The sequence below is a fragment of the Lepus europaeus genome, chromosome 7, assembly GCF_033115175.1.
Source record: "Lepus europaeus isolate LE1 chromosome 7, mLepTim1.pri, whole genome shotgun sequence".
In the NCBI taxonomy this organism is placed as follows: Eukaryota; Metazoa; Chordata; class Mammalia; order Lagomorpha; family Leporidae; genus Lepus; species Lepus europaeus.
In genome coordinates this window covers 71,856,576-71,864,922 of record NC_084833.1, presented here as the reverse complement: position 1 = coordinate 71,864,922, position 8,347 = coordinate 71,856,576, and positions in this window count along the sequence as shown.

Here is an 8,347-nt window from a genome sequence, read left to right as displayed (position 1 = left end):
GCACAGAACTCCATGTAGGTCTCCGACATGGGTGGCAGGGGCCCAAGTTCATGGGGGCATCTTCTGTTGCCTTCCCAGGCACATTAGCAGGGAGCTGGATAAGAAGTGGAGCAGAGTCTGGACTTGAGCCTGCACTCTGATAAGGAATGTGGGCAAAGCAAGCAGCAACTTAACCCACTGCACCACAACATCAGTTCCTTCCTTCTAATTTCTAACATACTATGTTGACTTGTCATTAAGTGCTTTGTTTCTCAAGAATATCAGCTCCGTGAGGGGAAGGAATTGTTTTCCCCTTTGCTGTGTTTGTTAAATAGGAGATGCTCAATATATGCATTTTTAAAAAAACATTCTTTTTAAAAGATTTTATTTATTTGAGAGGTAGAGTTAAAAACATAGAGAGGGAAAGACAGAGAGAAAGCTCTTCCATCTGCTGGTTCACTCCTTAAATGGCCACAATGGCCTGAGATGGGCTGATCTGAAGCTGGGAGCCTGGAACTTCTTCCAGATCTCCAAAGCAGGTACAGGAGCCCAAGCACTTGGGTCATGTTCTGCTGCTTTCCCAGGCCATTAGCATGGAGCTGGATCTGAAGAGGAATAGTCAGGACTAGAACTGGTGCCCATATGGGATACCAGTGCCACAGGGTAGAAGCTTAGCCTATTATGCCACAGTACCGGCCACAGATAAATATTTTTAAAATAAATGAAGAATGCATGTAAAGTGCTAATCACAGTGCCTAGAGAATAGAGACACTATTGAATAAATGGTAGTTTTTATTATTTTTAAAACACATGACAATCTATTTCTTTTTTTTTTTATTTTTATTTTTTGACAGGCAGAGTGGACAGTGAGAGAGAGAGAGACAGAGAGAAAGGTCTTCCTTTTTGCCGTTGGTTCACCCTCCAATGGCCGCCGCGATTTCTATCTTGAATGTCTTAGCTTAAAGCTCTACAAAGAACATGTTTGTCTCTCAGGAACTCTATGCCTTATTACAGCCCTGCAAAACTGGGAGTACTCCCCTCATTCTGTCAGAGATGAGAAACTAGGTTCACAGGGTTAAATGATTCATATTGCTAGTGTATTATGTATCAAAGGCTGAAAACATTCCAGGCTTCTGACTTTTGAGCCCCATGCCTTTTCTATGCCTCCATATAAATTAAAAAGAAGGAGAGATGACTTCTTACACCAGATTTTTAGCTTTCCCAAGCCAAACTTATGTGTTAATCAAACATCCAAAGTGCTGATAGGCACAGGTGCCAAGATATTGTCAATAATCTAATGTGAGCCTCATTTATCTACATTACCTTGAGACAAAGGAGATCTGTAAGTTTAGGAAACACTGGAATTGAATGACAAAGATCAATTACAAGAACTTTCACATGGTGGATTAAGAAAATCACTGATTCCCCACTGAGATTGTAAATGTCTTGTCTTTTCCTGTTATTTGGATAAAAGAAAGTCAGTTTGGAGTAATGCTAAGCTCTACTTAAAATAAATTGTATTATAATAAATACATTGGAAATTTAAAAATGTAGATAAAAAGCTGTCTAATCCTGTCACCCATACAAATCAATAGTTGTCATTTTAATGCCTCCTTCAGATGTAGCCTAATTATGCATGTGGTATTTCTGCATGATATAGATTTTTTTCTTTTTTTTTTTTACTTTGATATAACCAGAACTTTTAATCTGAGAGGCAGAAATAGTTTATTTGAGAAGGAGGCGGGGAAGAGAGAGAGAGAGAGAGAGCGAGAGCTCTCATATGCTGGCTCACTCTTCAAATGCCCACAGGGAGGAGAGTGGCCTGCCAAAAGCTGGGAGCTAGGAACTACAGGTAAGTGGCAGGAATCCAATTACTTGAGCCATCGTTGGTGTCTCCCATCATTTACGTTAGCAGGAAAAGAGAGTCAGGAGCTGGAGCTGGGTATTGAACCCAGGCACTCTGATGTGGGACATGGGCATCTTAACCAGTGTCTTAAACTTTAGACTAAACACCCACTCCCTAGAAAGATTTATTTTGCAAGTTACATAAAATACCATCTGTTTGGTGTACCACATTAATTTTCTAACTGATCTGTTGTTGGATCTGTAGGTTATTCCAGTGTGTAGACGGCATTGAATGAATGTCTTTCCCCCTCCCTCTACATAGGTTCTCAAGAGTGTTACTACTAGATTAAAAAAGCATTTAATGTCTCAGCAAATACGGTTCCTTTTTTGATGTATGGCCTGGGGTGATCCCATTGAGTGACTAATATATATATTTTGTACATGGAAGTTAGAAAACAATTGATCAGTATTCCTTACTTGTTAATTTTCTCATCAAGACACCTAATTCTATGATAGGTCCCTTCTGGAATTGTTGGAATTGCTTTCCCTCTGGGAATTTACTCAGTATATAAGAAGATTGCTCTTTTGAGAAGTATCATGGTCTAGATATTTGCATCCTACTAGAATTCAGGTGTTGAAAATCTAACTCCCCAGTTCACAGAATTGGATAAGGGACCTCTGGGAGCCAATTCTATCATGAGGAAGGAGATTCCTGATTGGAATTCCTGTGCTTAGAGGAGAGACCCTAGAAAGCTAGCTAGTCCCTCCTGCCATGTGAGGGGACTGCTGCCACCTATGGAACAGGGGATCACCCTCACTAGACATGGATTCTGCTGCTGTCTTGATAAATTTCTCCTGTTAAGCCACTCAACCTATGAGATTTTATTATAATAGTTCATAGAATTAATACAACAATACTACATTGTCATCATTCAGATACCTAAAGCTGACTTAGATTTTCTTGAAACAGGCTCTAGCAGGAAGAGGACTGGGAGTCAGAAAACCTGGATTAAAAAAAAAAGGGGGGGGGGCTGGTGCCGTGGCTCACTTGGTTAATCCTCCACCTGCGGCGCCGGTATCCCATATGGGCTCCGGGTTCTATTTCCAGCTGCTCCTCTTCCAGTCCAGCTCTATGCTGTGGCCCGAGAGGGCAGTGGAGGATGGCCCAGGTGCTTGGGCCCCTGCACCCCCATGGGAGACCAGGAGGAGGCACCTGGCTCCTGCTTTGGATTGGTGCAGTGCTGGCTGTGACAGCCATTTGGGGAGTGAACCAATGGAAGGAAGACCTTCTCTCTCTCTCTCTCACTGTCTAGCTCTATCTGTCAAATAAATAATAATAATAAAAAAACCAATTGGATTTAAATCTTAGGTATGCCATCTAATTAAAATAATGTTTTGTGGGGCCAGTGTAGTGGTGTGGAAAATAAAGTTGCCACCTGCGATGCCAACATTCTATATGGGCATATGTTCATGCTTAGTTGCTCCACTTTTTTTTTTAAGATTTATTTATTCATTTGAAAGAGTTACAGAGAGGCAGAAGCAGAGAGAAAGAGAGAGAGAGAGAGAGAGAGAGAGAGAGAGAGATGTCTTCCATCCACTGGTTCACTCCCCAGATGGCCTCAATGGCTGGAGCTGGGCTGATCTGAAACCAGGAGCCAGGAGCTTCTTCCAGGTCTCCCACGTGGGTGCAGGGGCCCAAGTACTTCTACTGCTTTCCCAGGCCACAGCAGAGAGCTGGATCGGAAGTGGAGCAGCCAGGATTCAAACCCAGGCCCATATGGGATTCCGGCACTGCAGGTGGCTTTACTTGCTAAGCCACAGTGCCGGCCCTGCTGCCCTACTTCTGATCCAGCTCCCTGCTAATGGCCTGGGAAAACAGCTGAAGATGGCCCAAGTACCTGGGCCCCTGCCACCCATGTGGGAGACCTTGAAGAAACTCCTAAGTCCTGGTTTGGCCTGGCCCAGTGCTGGCTGTTATGGCCATCTGGATTGTGAACCAGCTGATGGAAGATGGCTCCCTCTTTTTTTCTCTCTCTCCCTCTCTGTAACTCTTTCAAAATAAATAAATAAATCTTTAAAAAATTTTGTAACATTTTTACCTGCCAAAGTGTGTGTGTGCTTTTTTTTTTTTGGTAAGGAAAGAAAAAAATGTCAATTATCCCAAATCAACAACTAAATTCTTAAAGATTTGAATATCTGCTTTGACTTTTAGACCTGACTCATTAGCATGGTGTGTCCTGTGGTACATGGGAGACTGTGCATTTCCTAGTGGAGTTACTAGTGGGCAGTACTAGAAACATAGACCTGGATTTGACTCTTGCTTCGGAATTTATAAGCTAGATGACTAATGGAAAATTTGACAACTTCTCTGAGATGGACTAAAGAGAGGGATTACATGAGATAGTTTATGTCAGTGTCTGGCAGAGTGCTTGGCATTCAGGCATCAGTAGTGTCAGTTCTCCCCCTGCTGCATCATCTCAAAAGCCCACGAGACACTGATAGGTAATTTCATTGATTCTTTTTTTCAGAAGCTTTAAGGGAGTAAGACTTTCCTATAGCATCAATGTATTTTAGTTTAGTTTCCATAAAATACTTAGGGATAGTTTAAGCAGAGTTCTCTTATTTCTTTTTAAAATGTTCTAAAACTATTTTTAAATTTAAAATTTAAAAAAGTTTTAAATTAGTTTTTTTTTTTTTTTTGACAGGCAGAGTGGACAGTGAGAGAGAGAGACAGAGAGAAAGGTCTTCCTTTTTGCCATTGGTTCACCCTCCAATGGCCGCCGCGGTAGGAGCGCTGCGGCCAGCGCACCATGCTGATCCGAAGCCAGGAGCCAGGTGCTTCTCCTGGTCTCCCTTGGGGTGCAGGGCCCAAGGACTTGGGCCATCCTCCACTGCACTCCCTGGCCACAGCAGAGAGCTGGCCTGGAAGAGGGGCAACCGGGACAGGATCGGTGCCCCGACCGGGACTAGAACCCGGTGTGCCGGCGCCGCAAGGCGGAGGATTAGCCTAGTGAGCCGCGGCGCCGGCTAAATTAGTTTTTAACAGATTCAATATGCTTTGTATACAATTCTGAGGAGATAATGATATTCCCTTCCTTATTTCAAAGGCATCCTGAATTATTTCTGAAGATAGGCTGGCTCATTTGGCTATTTTCAGCAAATGATAGCCAAACGCTTAAGCCATTTATTTCAGTATACTTATTATGCACTGTGTCTTTCCTGTTGGTCCAGATAGAATGAATTTATTTTCAAGTCATGATGAACGCTTATGTCCAGAGTTTGGGTGCAGAAGTGCATGCATTAGTAATTTAGCAGCATAAATATTGCCACAACTTGCTCATGAGAAAGAAAGTAATAGCTTTTCTGATTCTTTGCAGCCCTATCTAAAAAAGATTTTTGTTTTTCTGCTAAAAAAAATGATAATTCTTTCCACTTCTGTATCATTGTATGTTTACTATAATGTTTCCATGAATCACTGTAACACTATAACCAAATCTTACTTCCCTTTGCTGAGGAATTTGGATTCAAACAACATTTATCCATAAACAACCATTGTATGTTAAGTTTGGTAGTAGGCACTACCATACAACTTTCTCATGCAGTTTTCACTTTTTTTTTTTAAGATTTATTTTATTCATTTGAAAGAGTTACAGAGAGAGGTAGAGACACAGAGAGAGAGAGGTCTTCTATCCGCTGATTCACTCCCCAATTGGCTGCAATGGCCAGAGCTGCGCTGATCTGAAGCTGGGAGCCAGGAGCTTCCTCTGGGTCTCCCACATGGGTGCAGGGGCCCAAGGACTTGGGCCATCCTCTACTGCTATCCCAGGCCATAGCAGAGAGCTGGATCGGAAGAGGAGCAGCCAGGACTAGAATCGGCGCCCATGTGGGATGCTGGTGCTTGAGGCCAGAGCTTTAATCCACTGCACCAAGCGCCAGCCCCTATAGTTTTCACTTTCAACACTTGACAAAGGACTGGTAGCTGGAAAGCAGAGTGACCTAAATTCAAACCCAGGTCTTGAAATCCCATTTTGGTGTCTCTTTCTCTCTCTCTCTTTTTTTCCCCCGCCCCATCTTGTTCCTCAAGGAGATGATGTAATGTTATAGAAAGAGCATGAGCTTGAGTTGAGGGACTGGGGTTCTAAACTCAGTGAAGAGCCCATGATGGGGTGTTGGTGATGTCATGGTCCCTCCCTGGGCCTCACGTACCTCACTTGTAAAATGACGAGCAAGCTTAGATGTGATGACCTCTTTGCTCTATCTCTACCCATGGAACACACTCCTCTAGTGGAAAGACGCTTAGAATGTGCTCTCACTGGGTAGCTATTCAGATTTGGGAAGAATTTTTTAAGATAAATTTCAGGTTTGGAATGATGCTGCAGGTCTTATTCTGGCAGTCTGCACTTTCAATGCTGATAGCCAGTCTGTCCAGAAAAATCAGAAGTGTGAAACTTGATCTGATCTTGCTTCCCTATTTAGCACGGACAGAAGATTCTCTCCCTCATTCTCACGGAAAACAAATAGCTGGAAGGGAACTTAGATAAGATTTGTTTCAACTCAGTAATTATAAATATGTATGAAGAAATCTAAATTCCAGGCAAGAGAGGCACGGAAGTCTTACAGTGAGTTAAAAGCAATTAGATGTAGAACCCACGGCTCCTGGCTCCTAGGCCAGTGTACTTACAACCAATAACTGAGAAATTGGAGCAACCCTTATTTTAGGTGTACAATAGACAGCAAGGACAGAAACCTGTGATTGACTAATGTGATCTTGGATTGCTTTAGTGGAGGTCGCAGGAATACAGTGTGTGGTATTGATTAGAACTTGAGTTTTGGAGTTACCTAGGCTGGGGTTACCAGCTTGTGAACTTGGGTAAGTCACTTAACCACTTTGAAGATGTGCAAGTATTTTTGTACAACTAGAACATAGAGGGTGAGGGAGAGAGTGGTGCTAGGTGAGACAGAGAAGACAAGTAGGAGATACATTGCTGAGGGATTTCTACTAATGAATGCTGCATCTGGATAATCAGCTGTTTGTATCTTTGCCTTATTTCCTATTTATAGAACAGAAAGAGAAGAGGATCTAGAGTAGAAGACAAGATTTCAGTATTATCTCCACTGCTATTCAATTTGTGTCACCTTCGTCAAGAAAATTTCTATAACTCTTAGTTACTTCACCTTTATCGGATCTTTTTTCCACACATCCTCTGGGATTCTTCTCTATTCTGGCCATTGCTACTATAAACACTTTTTTTCAAGCTTCTACCAGATTTAAGCTTATCAATGCTTCATTCAGGTGTATGATGTTTTTGGTCCCAGTATGCCTACAGGAGTCTGCTCAATACTCAAATGCATGCAACCTGGAGGCAGGTAGGAGATTCTCTAACCAGGGGAAAGTAGAAGTGGAGACTTCTCAGAAATGGGAGCAGGTATGGTACTAAAGTGGAGGTAAATTGGAGAAATCCTTCTTGAATAGCTTTCCTTCTTGCCTCCATCCATCACTTCTGTTGTCTGGCATCAGTTCTCAAACTACCAGACACAATCCCTTGTTTCACCTTCTGCTCTCAGGTGGAAGGCAGGTTAAGACATCATTGAAATGTGACAGGAGTCATAATATACTAATTCATTTTTGGGTTGTTCAATGAGGTTAAGTACATAACATAATAAAGATGAAATGAGATATGCACATAAATGTAAATACATAGCATGATCCTTATTATGGAGTCAGTGCTGAATTACAGGGTGCTGCTGCTTATGTCCAAGGGCTTCTATCATCAACTCTGGTATCTGTATCACACATCTTAATGTGAGATTATAGGCTGTGTATTAATCTAGTAAAAAGTTTTGATTTCAATGTCACTTCAGTATATATTGAAAAATATGATAAGATTTCTTTGGATCCACTTACCCACTGTTGATGGGATTCCAGCTTTTCTCTTTTATTTTCTCAAGGATGCTCATGATGTCTCCATTGGCAGATTTTAACATATTTTCCACTACTGGTTGGGGCCTAGCATTTTTTTCGTCTTCCTGCTGAGTATTTGGAGACAGTGTTTTCCATTCATCTTGAAAATGTGGATATTTAAGTTCAAGTGCTTTCTAAATTTTTTGAAAGTCAAGCAACTAGTAAATTGTAGACCCTGAAATTGAAGTGGGTATGAATTTAGAACCCAAGTTCAAATTCATTTTTTTTCTTAAATTTTATTTGAAAAGCAGAGTTACAAAGAGGCAAAAGGAGAGAAAGAGAGAGAGAGAGAGAGCGAGCGAGGCCGGCGCTGTGGCGAAGTGGGTTAACGGCCTGGCTTGAAGCACCAGCATCCCATATGGGCGCCGGCCTGGTTCGAGACCTGGCTGCTCCACTTCCTGTCCAGCTCTCTGCTATGGCCTGGGAAAGCAGTAGAAGATGGCCCAAGTCCTTGGGCCTCTGCACCCACGTGGGAGACTGGGAAGAAGCTCCTGGCTCCAGCCATTGTGGCCAATTGGGGAGTGAACCATCAGATGGAAGACCTCTCCTCTGTCTGTGTAA